The following is a 20,772-nucleotide window of genomic DNA, read 5'->3' as shown; positions in this document are numbered from 1 at the left end:
ATGCGGTACCGTCTTCAGCGGAAAAAATTCGAGCAATACCTCTCCACGCCAAACCGTTACTAACAGGCTCATCCCTGTGAAATATGAAACTGTTAACCGTTTCTAAAGGTTCGCTCAACATTTCCTCAGTAGCTATATCAAAGATTACGTTCGAACTGAATTTACTAACAAACGTAACCGAAATTGTAATTATCACACATTAAGAAATTTTGTCAGTACAAACTGTTTTTCTCAATTTTAATCTTGCCCTCGGTAAAAGAATAAGGTTCGTGAAAAATGTTTCGTTAAACTAATACGTTCGATTATTATCGCTGGTGCTCGATCGATATCTTTATGTAATCCGGGTTAACCGTATCGTACTCAGAACGCAAGACCCGAAGAATACGAATTTGATTGGAAACGACGAACCTATGGAGAGAGTAAAATTTTATGAAAATTAAACAAAACCGGGATGAAAAATACAAAACGTTTTAGATGTCTATCTACCGGTTATAGATTAAAACATAAAACAAAGTATTAAGATTTAGTTAACAGAGATGGTTTTCTGGAAAACGTACAAATTATGTAGATAGTTTTTCCTATTATTTTATATATAAAAAAAAAAAATCCGCAACATTTTCATAGAATTTAAATATTTACAAATAAAAAATATTTAATGTTGTTCAATTAATTATATAACATCAATAAAAAGTATTAAAAATTGTTATTACTTTAGTTGTCATTTTATTTGTTAAAAATAAAAAAACGGTTAAGCGTTTATTATTTATTGAACATTTATTTTTAGTGATGATTAATTTGAATAGTAAAAGGTATGAGTTAGTAATTAAAAATTAAGTAAACTAATCTTTCTTTTTAGTTTTTCAACAAATCAGGTAGCAAAAATTGATGACTTAATTCGTAAATAATATACCGTGTGTATAATAATACGATCGAGATACAGGTATTGTGAAATGTTAAATAATTTTTATGCAAGTCATTTTAGCAACAGAGTTAATAATAAATAATAAAGAGTTAAGCAGATTATTTCTAACCATCAATCGTAGTTATTTTAAATTCTAAACTACTACAATAATTATTGTTATTACTATTATTATTATTACGGTAAAAAAAATAAAATATACATAGAAGTAATATCTTATGGTCCATCATCCAAACAGGAAGGCGGTTCGTCAATTAAAATCAGAAAAAAAATCAACTAGTGAGGTAGGTAGATAAATTTTCTAGTCGCTACCGGACTGCTAATAACTCTACTCGACACACGATTGCTTCACTAACAAGATATGTCCCTCGTTATTTCATTTTTAATCATAACGTAGGAAATTTTTTGTCCCTTTTTTCCTTACTACCTACATTACAAGTACTTAAATAACGAGTTGGATTCGCTTCACCGTGATACACCGATCGCAATTCTACGAAGAAACGTTATAAAGAAATAATAATAAGAAGATAAAGGGCATCATCTAAAATAATATGACGTAATAATCATCAATCATTGTTAGTAAATATATATATATATATTTAATAATTACCCAACATTTCTGTTGTCTATACATTTTAATAGAACTTCTTTGGGATCGTAATCAATAAAATAAGACAATATTACTATAATAATAACAATCGGTTCACACGTAGTTCAATAATTAAAATTCAATTAATTATACTTAAAGTGATAATTGCAAATTTATCATCGTTAACTAAAAAAATAAAATAAAACTAAACAAGATCAAAATATAACGATTTAAAATTTATAACACTGTGTTTTGTTTAAAGTTAATTACTTAAAGCGATAGATAGATCGTTTTAAAAATGCGAACAAACCAATAATATAAACCCTGGCATAAATTTATAAAAATTAATTATTAATATAATTAATTTTATAATAAATTGAAAGGTTAATTTTTTTTATTTGGATCTTTTATGGTCCACGTTAAAACAACTTCACTTAGCATTATGTTTTTTACTTTGATGTTTAGCCAATATATTTTTTTATTTCAATTTGAATTCGTTTTTGACTGTTGCGACTTTGTCTCCTTTAGCTGTTGATTTTTCCAGAGGACTTTAAAGAATTTATATTTCGTTTCGAAACATTTCTCTATCGTACATTTCCTCTTTCTTTATGTTTCGTTCTTTCAGTTCTTCTATTTCTCATACGATTAGCTTTATTTTTAAGTTTTAGGAAAGTAAAATACTTTCTCGGATATTCTCAATTTTTATTCGTTCTTCATAAATATTCAAAGAAACATAATCTCCTTTTTAAATCGAGTCTAATTTTTTCAAATTTATATTATAGCTAAATTTTTATCTTAGTATATTTTTATTACCTTTGCACTTCGGACAAATATTTTCCGCTCTTAATTTATTCGCTAGCATTATTGTTTCTGATTAATATAAACATTAAGGTTTTACTGTTGTGTTAAATTTCCTAAATTTCGCGTTACAATGTATAGATTTTATTTATTATAACTACTACTTTTCGACGGATATGATAATAGCATTATATTTTATTTCCTTTTACGTTAAGTTTTTCCATAATGTTCTTTAGTAATATTTCTCGTACGTATTTACATCTGTCAACTGCTTTGATTTTTACCATGTTTGTTACTAAATTTCAAAAATTATTTTTGATTTCGGTTTTATTTCATATTTTATTAATCAATAAAAAATATTTCATTAAATTTGCATATCTTAATGCCAATAATAAAAACAATAATAATAATCCACCACATTTGGAATTTGGTAATAAAAATTCCTGACGCAGTTATTTATTTGTTATTAGTAATATTTTAGGTAGTATATATATATATATATATATATGCTCACACATACTTGTAAAGACATCAAAACTATATTATCAGACTAAATATTATAAAGAATTATGATTACATATATGTGTAAATCGCATTATTTTTATATGTATTGTTTTGGTTATTATAATATATATTTTAAATGGATATTAAAGTTAATATATCCACGATATTTTTTCTATTTATCAATAATGAATAAAACTAATTAAATAATTTTTTTTTTTGTTTTTACCAATTATAAGATTCAATTCGAATACAAAATAATGATAAGAGTAAAACAAAAAAATCAAAGAATAGATTAGTTAAAATAATTTATAGGGTGTATAATAAATGTTGGGTTCGATTGAAAAAAAGAATTTTAATATTATTTAAAGGGACTTTATCGGCCAGTTTATTTTTTCTGTGACACTTTCGTTGTAAATAAAAGCAATTTATAAATATAGTTTATATAAATGAATAAGATATATAAATATATATATATATGTTATAGATGTAATATATTATCATTATTATAATTATGTAAAATATACATTTTTTTTTTATTTGTATGAAATATTAAATTTAGAATATTATAAAATTTTTATTCGTACTGTATAAATAAATATACAGTTGTGAAAGTAATTTTTGTTTTTTTTTTCAACCCCCGGTATATTCCTTAAATTAGCCTGTAACATTGAGATGAAGATTTGAAAATAACAAAAGTGGCTGACAGTAGCTATTATTGTTTTCCAAACAAAAAAAAAAAAGAAAAACTGAAACGAATCAAATACCAAAACTTTAAAAACGATCAAAATAATTAAAATATGATTTGAGATCAAATTTAAAACTTATAATTTAAAATCTCTAAAATAAAAGCACGATTCAAATCAAGAAAAAACTAACCCATGACATTACAGACCTATTCATCCTTTAAGTAATTTCACCAAAATTATGGGAAAAATAATAAAGATCACGTTATTGTGCTGTTTAAAAAAAATTAAATGCAATCGATCAAAACCCGTATGGATTCCAGGAAAATAAATGTATAAAAGATGAAATTAAAAAATTGACACAATGACTAATTAATTACTTCGATAGCAATAAAAAATCATTATCAATTTTTGTGGATGTGGCATGGGCGTTTGACACAGTGTTTCGTGATAGACTATTAAATTAGCTTCACTTTTATGGAATACGAGATAAACCAATGAAATTATTCACAAACTGTTTGAATAACAGGAAACAAATCCCGGATAACAATACCCGATTATGGTTTCCCCCGGGCACGGAGATGCTCTCGCCTTGATACATCTAATTTACGTCATTGATCCATTTAAAATTAAGACCGATATATTTTTTTATATCTTTTGCCGAGGACGCTGCTGTTTTATTCTCACGAAGATCTTGCGACGATATTTTCCACAAGTCAGAGGTTATGATTTTAAAAATTGAAAATTCATTTGAACACAAAGTACTAAATTTAAACCGGGATAAAACCAAATATATAATGATTTCTCCAAATGCTGCTGGCCAGCCTACGGATAGCCAGTCGATCTGAATTCACACAGCATCTTGTGTGGTGGTTCTTGATACTACTACAGTCGAGTCTCTATATAACGAACCTCGATTTTACAAACGTTTCTACTTCATCTACGACATTTTAATAAAACTACGTACAATTTTACCTCTATTTTACGTATTCATACATCTAAATAACGAAATGGTAATACAGTATAAAATAACATACAGTAATTTGTTTTTTTTTTTTTTTTTTAAATAGTGACATTAAATTTAGTACTTTGGACATCTCTGTGAGTATAATGTAGTCATTCTTTTGATTTCCGTACCTAAATTGTATCCGTACACAAACACAAAGTATTCTTGACAACAGTCAAGAACGACAGGTTTTTTGATTGAACTGGTAAAGCGAAAATTTCCAAGATTCTCTTATAACCCGTTAACAATAAAATTCTAATAAAATATTTAGATACGTGTTCTGCAATTTAACTAGTCATAGATAAAAAATCTTAACTAGAATTCTATACAGAAGAATTGAGAGGAGAGTGGAAGAAGTGGTAGGAGAAGACCAATTTGGTTTCAGGAAAAGTAAAGGGACAAGGGAAACAATTTTATCGCTCAGATTAATAGTAGAAGGAAGATTAAAGAAAAACAAACCAACATACTTGGCATTTATAGACCTAGAAAAGGCATTCGATAATGTAGACTAGAATAAAATGTTCAGCATTTAAAAAAAATTAGGGTTCAAGTACAGAGGTAGAAGAACAATTGCTAACATTTACAGGAACCAAACAGCAACAGTAATAATTGAAGAACATAGAAATAAGCCGTAATAATAAAGGGAGACCGACAAGGATGTTCCCTATCCCCGTTACTTTTTAATCTTTACATAGAACTCGCAGATAATGATGTTAAAGAATAATTTAGATCCAGAGTAACAGTACACGGTGAAAAGATAAAGATGCTACGACTTACTGATGATGTAGTAATTCTAGCTGAGAGTAAAAAAGATTTAGAAGAAACAATGAACCGCATGGATGAAGTCCGCAAGAACTACCGCATGAAAATAAAGATCAAAACGAAAGTAATAAAATGTAATAGATATAATGTAGATGGACTACTGAATATAAAATAAGAAGAGAAAAGATTACGGAGATAGAAGAATTTTGTTATTTGGGAAGTAGAATTACTAAAGATGTACGAAGCAGGAGCGAAATAGAATGCCGAATAGCACAAACAAAACGAGCCTTCAGTCAGAAATATAATTAGTTTACATCAAAAATTAATTTAAAGATCAGGAAAACATTTTCGAAAGAATATGTTTGGAACGTAGCTTTACGTGGAAGTGAAACTTGGACGATCGGAGTTCCTGAGAAGAAAAGATTAGAGCTTTTGAAATATGGTGATACAGGAGAATGTTAAAAATCAGATGGGTGGATAAAGAAACAAATAAAGAGATGTTGCGGCAAATTAATGAAGAAAGAAACATTTGGAAAAATATAGTTACAAGAAGAGACAGACTTATAGGCCACATATTAAGGCATCCTGGAATAGTCGATTTAACATTGGAGGGACAGGTAGAAGGGAAAAATTGTGAAGGTAGACAACGTTTGGAATATGTAAAACAAATTTTAGTGATGTAGGTGGTAGGGAGTATACCGAAATGAAACGACTGGCACTAAATAGGGAATCTTGAAGTGCTGCATCAATCCAGTCAAACGACTGAAGACAAAAAAAAAAGAAGAGGTTCGAATGTATAAGTAATTGCGGTTGTGAATCGGTAACAAAGACTACGACTGTAAAATATCCGTGAGTCATGATAGATCAGAATCTTAAATGGCAATCTCATATCAAAATTTTAATTTATAAAATCGAGTAATCGAATAGAAAGTAATTATGTAAAAGTAAATATAGTACTTAATTTTCGAAAAATAAAATGTTTTCATATAATTACAACGAATACATTACGCATATGCTCATTCTTTACAGAATTATTACACAGAAGTTCTGCTCGGGACATTTGATACTCCCTTAAATAAACTGTTTACTGAGGAAAAATATATTCTTATAGATACATTGGATAAGTTTCGCCTAAATTCTAACAAAAACATTTTTAAAGAAACGGATCTCCTAACAATAAGACAAATGTACGTAAATAATTTTTTACAATAAATTTATCACACCATTTACGACGTGAAGTGTGTTTCAACCTTCCGACGGTTTTCATCACTTTCTATAGGAGACAGTTTCATAATGTGTGTAAGCGGTACACCCGACACCTATTAAATTTATATTTTCGAGGTTAAGTAATTCACTGAGGGAAATAGCGGACGGGATAACGGATGAATTTTATTTCAAATAAATTTTATAAATTAATCTCGATAATGTTGCAGTTATTCAATCTATATATTTTTTGAATTCATGGTTTTGGCTGATTTCATCGTTGTGTGTAATCGAAGCCGTAATTATAGATCGATATTATGTTTAATTCATTAATTTAGTTATGAAATTAATAAATTATTGTTAGTTTATTAACCGCCAATGGTAACTATAAAATAATTGTAATTATATTCACTGGATAGCACTATCACTAGAAACCCCTAATTGAAATTTATTATTATGCAATCCAGTTTGTAAAGCCATTGATATTTGTACTTTAAATTATTATTCAGTATTTATGTACTACCATTGGTAATTGTATTATTTTGAGGGAATAAAAACATATTGATCGATTGACTAATAGTTCAGTACATTTTGCTATAGAAAAATTATTCAAAATCGACACTAAAAAACAAAAGAAAAAATGAATGAACACAGAATTTGTATTAATATAACATATTACGGTAAGTCTTTTTGTGTTTTTTTAAATATACAAAGTTAAGCCCTTTCTGTATCTTATGAGAGACAACGGGCAGATACTAATTCCACAAAATTGGGTTCTTCCTATTTGGGTAGTAGGTAAATTCTAGTAACATTTTAGAAATAACTATCAAGAGTCAGCTACCTGAGATTAATTTCCTGTGCATACTGCAAAACGGAGAAGATGCAAGGCTACAGATTTATTTTAAAAAAATGAAAAGTCTTATAATATGTATAATCGTAATTCAATTAAAAATCGATTCGTAATCCACGATTATAATTTAAGGCCTATTTTTTTATTATCCAATTTGGCCGGAACCACCACACCAACCATTCGATCAAATTTTACCGTTTGTAGAATTTCTTGAACCGAGTAAGCTGTCCCTATGTTAGTAAGGTCCAGTTCAAGGTCCACAAACGGTCCAGTTCAAGATTACCCTCACATTAGTAAATCCCTAGTAAAATTGTCGTTTACCACTCATTTTGTGATGTTAAAAAGTCAATTTATTAATGTAATTTGTAAAATCAGTTTAATAATTTTTAATTTAAAATTTTCAATATTAATTTGTTAGTTTATGTATTATTAGGTAGTTTTAAGATAAATGATGACCGCACCACATTAAGTATTCGGCTGAAACACAGACTGTCGATTCTTAAAAATCTTCTTAAATCGTTTGCATCTAAATCGATCAATAGATTTGCAGCTAAATCCCTTCCGATTTAACCACTTTTTTACCAAAATTCGTCGTTTTTTCTTTGAGAATGGAGTGAAATGTAAAGTTTTTAATGCGATTTCAATCTTTTAGAATTTATACGAATCTGAGGGACGAAGAACGTTGACTCTCGAAACTTCAATAAAAATTGAGGAATTATATCGAACAAATTACAGTATGTAGGCTAGCCTTCAATCTTTCGGGACGCGACAGATCGGTTGGTTTTATCGATCGAGTCGAATAATCTTTAGGTTATTAGGTTGCGAGGTCCTCGCAACCTAACACCACAATAAAATACGCTCAGTTTGAATGTTGCTTCAAACGGTTGAATACTTTGTTATACCCTTTGTTTGTCAGAATCCAGGACAAAAATAGTTTAAAATGTATTCTAGTGAATTACAGAATTTGAAACGATGAAATTTGATCGTATGCCATGTAAAGTAAATTCGAAACCGAGGAAAATAACTGAAAAATAAAGAACCGTTGGAAGGTTCTCAAATCTGAAATATAAAATCATAAATTTCTTCATTATTTTTACTTCTTGGCACTGAATACAGAAATAGTTTAAGTAAAAACTACAATAAATTTATAATGCTATTGTAGTACGTGGTATTTTGAAAATATCTCTATATGACTTCGTTATAGTAGTATCAATAAACTTTAAAATAAAAAATTCAAAAATGTAAAATTCAACATTGTACATAAGTTTAAATCCCCAAACCTGTAAATTCTGTGCATTTTATTTACAACTAGGATGCGACTGCAGTCCACTTGTTAACCGTATTTAAATTGTTATTAATAATCGTGGTTCATGAACATTTCAAAAAAAAAAAAAATATTCTGGACACGTAAAGTAAAAACTAATTTAGTAAATTAATAAATATGAACATTTATTTATTAAATAAACAAATCTTTCACGAAACGTGGAAAATGAAAATCAAATCAAATTACTTGAAACGGTTGGAAGACGACCTCCACAGGATAGGTTTGAAAGAAGAGGACTGTTGTAATAGAAAGAACTCCACGAATAATTAAAAATATAAAGGTTCTTGTAGCAGAAAAAAGGACAAGAAGAAAATGGATAGATGAGCAAACACGAAGCCATAACGAAAAAAACGAGAAAGCATGGAGAAAGAACAAAAGCTAAAAAGAAGTGATATTTTAAGTTGGCCTTTTCGCATAAAAAAAAAAATCTGATACGGACACCACATGACTTCCTTGTACGCCTATTAAATTACTTACATTTTTTGCTGCACTTCATTTAAATTTATTTCATTTGAAAGTGAGATACGATCCTCAAATTCTTTAATAAGTGTAAATTTACATAATTGCTGAAATATTAGGTTTTATTAACATCAAATCTTTATTAATACAACAATCTTATATGAAATATTAGATTACAGTAAAAGTCCCTTTATTACTCATATAATTAGATCAATATTATTCATATCTTCGTGAGTTGCTGATTAACAAAAGTTTCAGATTGGTGAATCGTATAAATAAGTTAATAATAATTAAACTATTCCGTTTAGCGAATTCCTCTATACTGGTTACAAATGTTAATTTCGACCTTACGGTGTAAAATATTCAGTTTTTATTATTGGATTATTTGGTGAATTATCAAAAATGAAAAAAAAACAATCATACAGGAAAAAGAAAGATAAGATGAAGAAATATATCTCAAAAAACAACCAGAAGATGAATATAAAGTAGAAGAAAACGTTAAAACCAAGGAAAGAATAAGAAGATTAAAAGAGGATGATGAATATAAAGAGAGAGAAATCTTGAAAGCTAGAGAATGTGTACACAAATTAAGATCAGAAGAATTATATCAAACCAAAGAGTGATTAAATGTTTGACAACAAAGAACAAATAAATGAAATGACAATCAACTCCGACTTACAAAGAATATTGTCCGACAATATCACTGGAGTAATGAACTAAAAGATAAGAATTGCAATTTATGAAAGATCGGGCATGTATGCCTGAGTGTACGGTTTATGTGGTTCTTGTGAGGGTCTATTTTTCACTTACTCTGTAGTTAAATTTAATGTAAATAAAATTAAACAAAAAAATTCAAAAATAATACCATTCTAAATTATAATTTTCAATTAATATTAAATAATCAGTTGTTTCCCCAAATATATTACATATAAACATATGTAATAATGCCTATTAAATTACATATACACATTTTTAATTTTATTTCACAAATAACTTATGATTTTTTTTCATACTTTTTTAATTATTATTATTATTGAATAATATTATTTACTGTAACGATTTTTTTACAATCACGATAAATAATTATTAATAAATCAATATATTTAAATTAAAAAAAAAAAGGTAAAAAAAGGAGATGAAGTCTGACTCGAACCGAAGTGCCTTCCCCTTACAAGATTCATATATTTCATTAAAGTTTTATTTGGCTATAACTCTGGAAACAATGAAAATACGTACCACTTATGATAAATCGTTGAAAGGCTCTCAATGAAGACTTATTATTGCAGTTAAGAAAAAGTCCAAAATCCAAATATTTTTGGATTTTGGACTTTTTGGTTCAATTGATTGCAATCAAAATAGGAGCTGTTCAACTAGATGTTATAACAGTCCTAAATCAAAAATGTCAAAATACTACTTCTAATCGTTTTTTAGGTATGCGAGATAGTACATACGTACACGTACGTAAAGTTGTCACGCCGATACCAGTCAAAATTAATTCAGGGATGGTCAATATGGATATTTCCGTTGAAATCTGAAAACCGAAATTTTTCGCGATCACAATACTTCCTTTACTTCGAACAAGGAAGTAAAAAATATGAAATTATAATGAATAAGTAATTGACAATAGACTTAATTGAACTACTCCGGAAAATCTTATAAAAATAGCCGAAAATTGGTAAAAAAAAGATCCCGTATCGATATATAAATTAAAATAACATTTTTTTTCTAGAATGCTGATTTTTACGAAGTTAAAAATTTTGAAAATAATATTCATAAAAAAATTCTGAGACGTTATCTCCTATCTTCATTTTCCTACGAGTCGCATTGAAAAACAAATAAACTTACGACACACACACTTATCCACAACACCTTAAATTATCAAAGCTACCGTAAACGGGTACGGCTTAAACTTTCTGCTTTAAGATTTATGACAACAGATTACTGAAAAACATCCACATCATTGATGGTTTCAATGATATGAGACTTCAATGATAGGGTCGTAATAATAGGAACGTAATACCCGTTCGCGCAAGTTTTTTCTTACTTAACAATACTCAATCAGATGTCTCCTTAGTCTATACGAATTTTCATCGCATTCTTTACACCTTTATTATTTCTGTGCGACTTTAAAAAAAAAAAAGGAAAGAAAAAAAGAGAATCCCGCTGCATGTGAAATGAGATCTGAGATTCGATTTCTTAATGCAAGAAATATGCGACCGTGCTATATTCACCGTTAAATCAAGGAAATTTATCGAGATGTGATGGATGAATCATCGGTACTACGGATGTAAAAATTTTATACAGAAAAACAAGAGAAAACGTTCTTCATGATGAACGAATCTATCTGCCATTATGGAACCTCATCGCGGTGACGATGAGGTATCCATCAAACAGGTTCGTCGTTATCACTCATGATGAAATTAATGTAAAGTTTTCATTTGTTTTCGCACCATTATTATCCACGAAATTATCACTATTCATCTCAAATATAAAAATAAATTAACCATCTTGCACAAAATGCACCATGTACGACCTTATGCTGCTTTAAAAAAAAAGAAAAAAAAAATATTCGTAAAATTTAAGGGAGAGATTTTCGGTTATCCTCCCTATAGCTCCGATTTGGCCCCTGTGACTAGCATTTGTTTTCAACGTAAAAAGGTTTTTGGGAGAAACGCACCTTTTTAGAGTAACGAAGACAAAAGTGATTAATTATCCCAATGAACTGATAGTGAAGGAATATCATACGGAAATAAAAAACTCGTCGTGACGGTAAGATTAGTGTTTACATTGTAACGATAATTATGTAGAAAAGCAGCAAGGACCTTTAATTTTAAATAAAAAGTTTTGTTAAAAAATCTGAGAGTTGTTTTTTTACCGTAAAAAGGACTATATAAGCAAAATACGTAGGATATATAAACGGATCTAACAGCACACTCATTGATAAAAATAATTAAAAAAAAAAATACATCATAACTCGCATGAAGATTCAGAGAAAATAAAGCGGCTCACAAATTAAAATAAACTTTGAACACAATGTAGCCTTTAAAACAAATAAAACTGCAAAAGCCATTCCACGTACTCGTAGAACACAATTCCGCTAGAATATACTATCTGAACCGGTATATGTTCTACTACACCGGTCAAACGGGACGCAGTTTCAAACAAATATACAATAAAACATTTAAAAGCCCAGTACAGCAAAAAAAAAACCTTTTTTGTAAATCATAAATCTATCGATATAGACAATAACCTTGATATACCACAAATAATACAGAAAAGGACCGCATTTTAAACATTCGTTCAATGTGACGTATAAATACACAATAAAGTTACACTAAATGAATAGGAACAATTCAAATTCAAGACAGTTATCAATCGCATTCTAAATTCGTGTCTTAGAAAAAAACATTACATATAACATCAGCTAAGGCAAATGTAAGTACAGCAGTACCACTTACTGAAAAAACCAGCAAGAACGATTAAAAACTTTATCAACTAGTTTTATGTATTAAATTCGTTCCTTTTTGTCGTTTACAAAGTTTCAAGGATAAAGCGTTCTTTATTTTTTTGTAAAATTTTGAACTATATTTATTGTTTTTATTTTACATATTACCTATATATTTCGTTTAGTAATTTTTAATTTTTATTATTATTATTACTGAAAGAATACAGACTATTTTATAAGCTTAGCAAACTTTTAAAAATCGTAAATATTTAAACAATATTCTTTTTTTCTTTTTTATTATTAGACTCGACATCTGATTTCAGTCCAGCGGAAAAAAAATTATAATGAAGGCCAGTAGTTATTCATTGTTTAACATGGACTTAAATCAAGGTAAGGTCCTAACCACTTCACTGCATGCAGTGCACACAAACAAACAAACAAGGCATTAAAACAACACACTCATGTGCGTCGATAAATGCTACAAGGTATACGTACTCGTATTCTCTCAATCATCCATCCAGTTATAACCGAAGTTCCCACTCCTACCACACCGCACACAACCCTTTTCTCTTATTAGTAAACTTCATTCTTCATCCTGTCATCTCTAGGTCAATCATAAATTATAAATAATAGATTAATTAAACCGTTCCTTATATAATATATATTCCATTACAGATACGCATTACTGCATTGTAATAGTATTGCACGGGCTCAATGTATATATATATGTAACACTTGTACTACCTTAACGGTGAAATATTTCAGTTAACATTCCAGTTAACTATGTCTGCGGGATACAATTTCAACAATATCAATTAATTAATTATTATTCATCGCGACAATAGACCACTCAGGTATTGATTTTATTTTTATTATATTTATTGTTAGCACACTTTGAAATCTATTTAATACTAAAACAATTAATATTTTGTATTATTATTACTATTATTATTGTTTTGTTTTTAATAGAATAATCTTTGTTCGATATTCTTTGCCGTTTAATAAGGAAAAACAGTTCATTTTTTAACCAAATAATTACAACAAATATCCGCAATAGACGAGGAAGGAATCCGGTTGAGATTTAAAAACCGTTTTTATAAAATTCTACTTTCTTCAATTTCTATTTCTTTATAATTTTCGCTAAAAAGCATCGTTCACAAATACACCGTAAATAAAGACTATGTAAATGGAAGCGTAGAATCTCCCCCGGCTCTAACTAAACAAAAAAAATTTTCCTAGATATTTGTTTTTAATTTATTTTCTACCGTTAAAATATTTTTCTAAATTGTATCTAGAGCTATATAAAAAATAAAATAAATTTTTACAATTGTGAAACAAGTTTAACTTTGACTTTTTTTCTTATTTATTAATTAATTATATAAATAGATATTGTAAATGCATATTTAGCGTGAATACTCGTATGCAAAAAAAATTATATTTCGTTAACATGGGATAGCCCTAGTAAATATTTCAAATAGATAAATACCATACATTATTAAGATTTTAATCACGTAAGCTGTCATGACCGGTCACAACATATTCGTTTTGAAAGTTAGGTTTAAATAAGTTATATCGTTCGTGCGTAATCCCAAATCAAGATAACGGGTACAAATTAAAAAAAACAAAACCGTTATTCGTTCAATAAATGCGCTTTATATCATAATCTTAAGAGTAAATAACACTCTCATTACTTAGATTGTTACGGTGAAGGAAATGTAAAGAAGTTCCTAAACAGTAGCACCATTATAACCTCAAATAATAAAGCCAGAATACGAAAATTAAATTATACAAAGTTATGACTGCCCCTATTATTTTTTATGGAAGTGAATCGCCGATTACTACAAATCTATAGGACGATAGGATCCGAGCGGCAGAGATGAGTACAGAGAAGTAAAGGCTGGTTGCGATTATGCGATGCAGATAAACGTGCTCAGCGCCGAGCCAAATACCTGAGTGTTTGGATCGACAGGTCGGGGGTCTTCATCACCCGCCTACAGGAGGCGCAGTAAGGTGCAAGCAGGTGGTGGCGACCCTGGGACGGCTGATGGCGACGCAGAAGTGTCCCAAGGCGAGTAAACGTAGATCGATAATGACGACTGCGTTGTCATCACCGCTTTATGCGGTTCCGGACCGGGTTGCAGCCCTAGACCGAAGAAGAAAAAAGGGACCGCCTTGCAGCAGCGAGCAGCCATAAAGGTAACGGCTGAGCACCGTACGATATCGGGTATCGCGGATGAGGTGACTGTGAGGATCCCACCCGATAATGCTTCGCGCACGAGAGCTGGTCAGAATGCAAGAAGGAATGATTTAGATAAGGGCAATGTTTTATTCGGCAGTCGTGTTCTTTAATTTTTAATATTAATCTTTTGTTTAAGCTTTCACAGGTGTAGAATTATTTACAAAAAATTGCAGATATCTTTTTAAACTAGTTGTAAAAAATATTAAATGGCTGTCATTTTCATTAGCGTTGTCGTAGCCCGAAGTTTTTCCAAAATTATAAGTCACATTTCTACTTTCCCGTTTAAGTTTTTTTTTTATTTATTTATTTTTTATTTTTTTTACTTCCACGTTATTGGGGCCTTCATGGTGCTTGGGATACGGTGATCTCATATTGAAAAATAGATCGTTTTGAGATACGAAAGTGGCGTCTAAATTTCAATTCTCTATACTTAACGGTTGAAAAGTTAGTTAAAGGATCCCATACTTCGTTAACAGTTTTAACACGTAAGCTATGTAATGTGTAATACACAAAAATAATTTTTAATTGAATTAAAATATCGTTTAAATACGTACATAATTCATATAATGTAAAAGACACAGCGTACATCAAACGGTTTAAAAATTACTTTCTTATGAAACGCAGTGAAATAAAATTAACCGCCTGCAAAGAAAATATTACATACCAGGTCAATACCGTATCAGGCATATTAATTATAAAAAATTCATTTCCGATAAATTCATGGAGGAATTTAAAACAGTAATTAAAATAATGTTATTATCTTTTTTTTTACACAAATATCATGATGATGCGAACTACAAAGAAATATTTAAAACATACAAAATACAATTAGCACTGTCGGTGCCAAGAATAGTCTTATCCAGTCAGAAAGAAAGTTTTACATTAACGCTGTAATAATAAATAATTTCTAAGTAAATATCAAATAATGATATATTGCATTAACATTTTACACATTTTTATATACCTCATAAATTTTACAATTAATACCCTTATGACGTATTTAATAAACGAAACAAATTAAAAGTAGCTTCTTGAAGAATTATCAATTTTTATTTCAATTAATGTTCGTAATAAAAGTTCTATGTTGAATTTTTCTATTACACTTTCTTTTTTTAATTGGATAGTACATACATGTAATGTACGAATAATCAGTTGAATTGCAGTATAAAAAGAACGAATGAAAAAAGTAAAACTAATAGAGTGACGTTGTTGAAATCTCAAGTTAATGAACAAATTATAAAAAATATCTTTCGGTACACCGGAAGTAGATTTCACCGGTGCTAAGTAGGAAATAAAAAAAATTTCCATCTTAAAGTTAAGAAAAACTTAAAATTTACTCGATACGACAACAGCTGCGTATGAAAAAAGTTTCTTATGTTTAACATACGACAACCCCATCTTCTTACAATTCCAGCAATATTTCGGTCATCCCTTGCCGTAAGGGTTAGTCATAGCAAAAATTCTTTCAGACAAAAGGTTTAGGTAATGTTTAGAGGACTAACGACCACTTTAAACCGATTCGATACTGTGCCTATTAAGGGAGGTATGATTTTTGTCTTCGAAACCCTATTTTTTTCCACCCCCTGGGCCAATGGTTGGTGATAAAAAAAACTTTACTTAAATAAGTTTTAGGCCCTTACCCAAAGAGTAGTAGGAACGTTAAACGAATTCGATATTTTACTTAATAAGAAAATAATTGAGATATTTTGTTTTTTCGAAAAAGTCCCCTCATTTCCACCCCCATGGTCCGATTTTGCCCATTAACGAACTCGACCGAGATTTTGGGTCGTTATATTTTATGTATCAATTTGAAAGTGATTGGCGCAAAATTACGGCAGTTATCGTGTACATAAAAAAGAGAAATATATATATATACATATATAAACGTTTAAAGTGACGGTGGTTTTGGAATCTGGGGGATGTAAAAAGCGAAGGTATGTCGTAATTTTTCGGAAGTCAAATCATGGTACCCGTTACAATAGGTATTGTAACGGGTACCAAATTAGCATACCATGATTAGCAGGTTATTGAAACGGGTAGCATTTTTATGAAATCTACCTAATATGAAGCTAATTAAGATTTACACTCAGATTTTTGCAGTTATCCGTCCGTCACTATGTTCAAAGGTCGGTCACTAAAACAAAAAATCACGAATATAGTTTTTATATATATGTAACACACACACACACACACACACTTATTTTTTCAATTTTAATTTCCCTTTATATGAACAACTTATTTATGCTAGTAAGACGGGTTTACGACTATTTCCTCCCGTAAAGAGCACACAATTTTCAAGATGGGAACGAAAAAAGTGGTGTACAAAAATATCGATATCCTGGTCATTTTAAAAGGAAGGGCTTTGAAATGTCTATTATATTCCATAATCAACAGGATCTCTACAGCACTCTCAACATCAGCCCTAAGTGATCGGTTACATTTACAGTGACAAATCCACCTAGCATTCAGAAATTCTTACCACTGCTATTCCGCAAATTGTATCCAGCGTAAATTTTGTCTGATACATGCGTAAGGTTTTCTTAGTTGAAGAGAAAACAAAATTAAACTTAATATGGTGTTGTTACAGCATAAGCATAAGCAGCTTGAAATCATTCTCATATTCAAAGCTCTTTCACAGGAAAATTAAAAAAAAATCTACTTGGAAAAATTAAAATAAAAAAATTCATCTTACGCTAGTATTCCAGTCGTCATAGATTACGCTTATTAGTCTCTTTACGTCGTTTTTCAGGGTTACGCTTCTTATTTTAAATATAACGAAATAGAAGCAATGATAAATCATCTCTATTTATTTTCTCTTACCTAGAGATAATAATACATATTAATAACTACTAAAAAAATAATAATAATAATAATAAATTACCTCCAAAACGAATCAGGAAAGTTTTAGTCGAAACACGGCAGAAGACTGTTTATATAGTTTCTTTGAATTCCTATTTCCATCCTTATCAAATCGTAAACTTCTCTCCTTTATGCTTCTTGCGAACTAATTTTTCACTGGAAAAAAAAATTTTTTTGAGGCCTAACCGTTAAAATAAAATAAAAACACATTTCTTTAAAAGACAGACTTAAAAATAGCCTACACTAAAAAATCAAGAAATTTTGATGTGGACATGATATGACTTCCTTGTACGCCAATTAAATTTGATATTCACATTTTTTTTAAATGAAAATTACATAAAATTTTATTTTACTAATAACTTCTGATTTTTTCATATTTTTTTTTATTGTTATTGAATTATTATTTATTGTAAAAATTTTCACAATCAGAGGTTAATAAATTATTAATAAATCAATACATTTATATTAAAAAAAAAAAAGGAGATGAAGTCTGATTCGAACCGACGTGTCTTCCCTTTATAAAATCCAAATATTTCATTAATTAAAATTTAATTTGTCTATAACTCTGGAACCAATAAAAATAAGCACCACTTATGATATATCGTTGAAAAGGTCTCAAAGAGGACTTGTTACTGTAGTTAAGAAAAAGTCCAAAGACCAATTTCTTTTGATTTTGGGTTTTTTGTACACTTTTGGTCAAGTCGATTGCAATCAAAAGGGGAGGTGCACAACTAGAAGTTACAACAGTCCTAAATCCAAAATTTCAATATTCTACGGCTAATCGTTTTTGAGTTATGCGAGATACACACGTACGTACAGACCACGCTGAAGTTAGTCAAAATTGATTCAGCGATGGTCAAAATGGATACTTCCGTTGAAATCTGAAACCTGAAATTTTTGGCGATTTCGTACAAGGAAGTAAAAAAAGATACCTCCTCACAAGTATTTAATTTCAACTTTTAGTAATCGGTGTCAAATTAAGTAATAATAAATGGTCGATAGTTGTTTGTGATTTGGTGTATTTATTTATAATTTGTCATGGACTTATGAAAATCAAAATTTAAAAACGAATTGAAATAACACGAATTTTTTAAAGGCTGTTTTATTTATTATCTTTTTTTCAAATTAAAACTTAAACTGAAATGTTTTATTTTGATAGCTAAATTAGATTAATTGCTAAAATTAGACTTAAAACCATTAAAATATTAAAAATCACTTCAAATATCCTGAAAATATAAATATATATTTTCCGAGTAATACTAGTTCTCGAATAAACTCCCTTTAGTAATATACTGCAATCTATAAGTAACCGATACATTAAAAGCAGCAGTACAGGAAAAGATCTGATAAACAATCATGAATTATGGATTTATCTACATATGAATTTATTTAATGATATTTGAAGCCCCTATTTTAATTAAAATGCACTCCTCCAACTTACTTCTTAAAAATTAAGCCCTCTAAAGTTATTTGTATGACTTTTTTGTGAGGACTGAGCTCATTATATATTGTACAAGAATCAGTAATCGTAACACATATTTCATTATTTCAGACTGATTATAGAAAAGAATATATCGAAAGAAAAAGTTGTTTAAATAATGTACAAAAATGTCTTATTCTTAAATGTAACAAATTATTTTGAATTCAATACATAATATTAACGAACAAAAATATTCAAATCTCATTAAGGTAAGCGACGATTAAAAAGAAACTAAAAGAAAAAACTAGTTAACTATCTTTAGTAGATTATTTTTATAGAGTACTCAAGAGGTAGAGCAAAGAACCCCTGCTGTTCCGTTCCAGGGTTGTCTTTAAAGTCGATGTGTACTTGTCAGTCTGACATATTAAGTACCATCAATCAATTTTCTAATAGAGTCCCACTCCCAATACATCCCATAAGCAATTAATAAATGTAATTTAACTTAGATAATTAATAAACATAACGATCTATATAACTTGTACGAGACGTAGGATAACTTATACGTATGTGCTACATCCAGTACGTAAAACTTTCATATTTTAAATTAAAATTTTAAAAACCTCCAAAGTCTGTGCTGTAGTCTAAAGTATGACAACTGATTTATTTATAGTAAAAAATCGATATAAATTCGGTATTTAAAAAATATCTATTACTAGCGACAACCGAGAAATATAAAGATACTAATATATAAAACAACGCCCGGGAAAAATAAATCCATGTAAACTCCTACAAAATAATGTACTTAATTGTGTAGAAATCCTTTCAAATAGATTTTGGTAACTGATTTTTTTAGGCTGTTATAAGGTCTTTCAATAATTAAAGACGAATGGCAATAGTGAAAAATTATCTAATAGAATAATCTGAAACTATACTCTGATATTCAACTTGCACTCCCGACCAATAGTGTAGTTCGTAGCTAAAATTAGTAAGGGTGCTGCTCCAGAAAATTATTTTCTGGGCCTTTTCAAGGCCACGGTTAAAGTTTTCTGTAAAATATAAGAACCGAAAAAATGAATCAAATAGAATAGGCAGAAGCAGGATAATAATCTAATTCTACACTTTATAACATTCAAGAATATGGTACACGAAAATGGTATTCGGTTTAACAGAATAAATAATAAAATATCAATAAAGATAATATCTTTTACTATTATTAGATAATAACTTAATAAAATTTCCGCTGCAAAACACTATAGTCCAACGGTGCTTAATTTAAATTTCTATGTACACAGAAACAAATACGTAATTAGTTTTTACATTCTCACTCGCCGTTCCGGCGTGTTTTTGGGCAGATTTGGCGATCAAAGTGCCCTTGCTTTCCGCCATCTTCTGATAGTTACTGAAAAAACAACTAAACCGCTTTCATATTCCTTCCACCGACTAGAAAAGGGCACGAACAAGGAACGTTCCATACACACGGAGTAAAAAAAAAGTACCCGGGTAGGGATCGGTTGCCACACCCCCCACAGTCCGCGATCTTTCACATCAATTTTTTTTTTTATTTCAGTTTTTACGTGCACCGACTTCGGTAACAATGAAGAAGTCATCAAGAATGCGGTACAAGAGTGGTCAGATATCAAAGTGAACAATTCTTTACTACTGGAATCAGAAAGCTCACAGAAAGAGGGAATATGACAAAAGATTGAGTCTTA

This window comes from Lycorma delicatula, chromosome 6 (genome assembly GCF_047948215.1).
Source record: "Lycorma delicatula isolate Av1 chromosome 6, ASM4794821v1, whole genome shotgun sequence".
Taxonomy (NCBI): domain Eukaryota; kingdom Metazoa; phylum Arthropoda; class Insecta; order Hemiptera; family Fulgoridae; genus Lycorma; species Lycorma delicatula.
The sequence above is the reverse complement of the archived record's forward strand: the minus strand, read 5'-3'. Positions refer to the sequence as shown.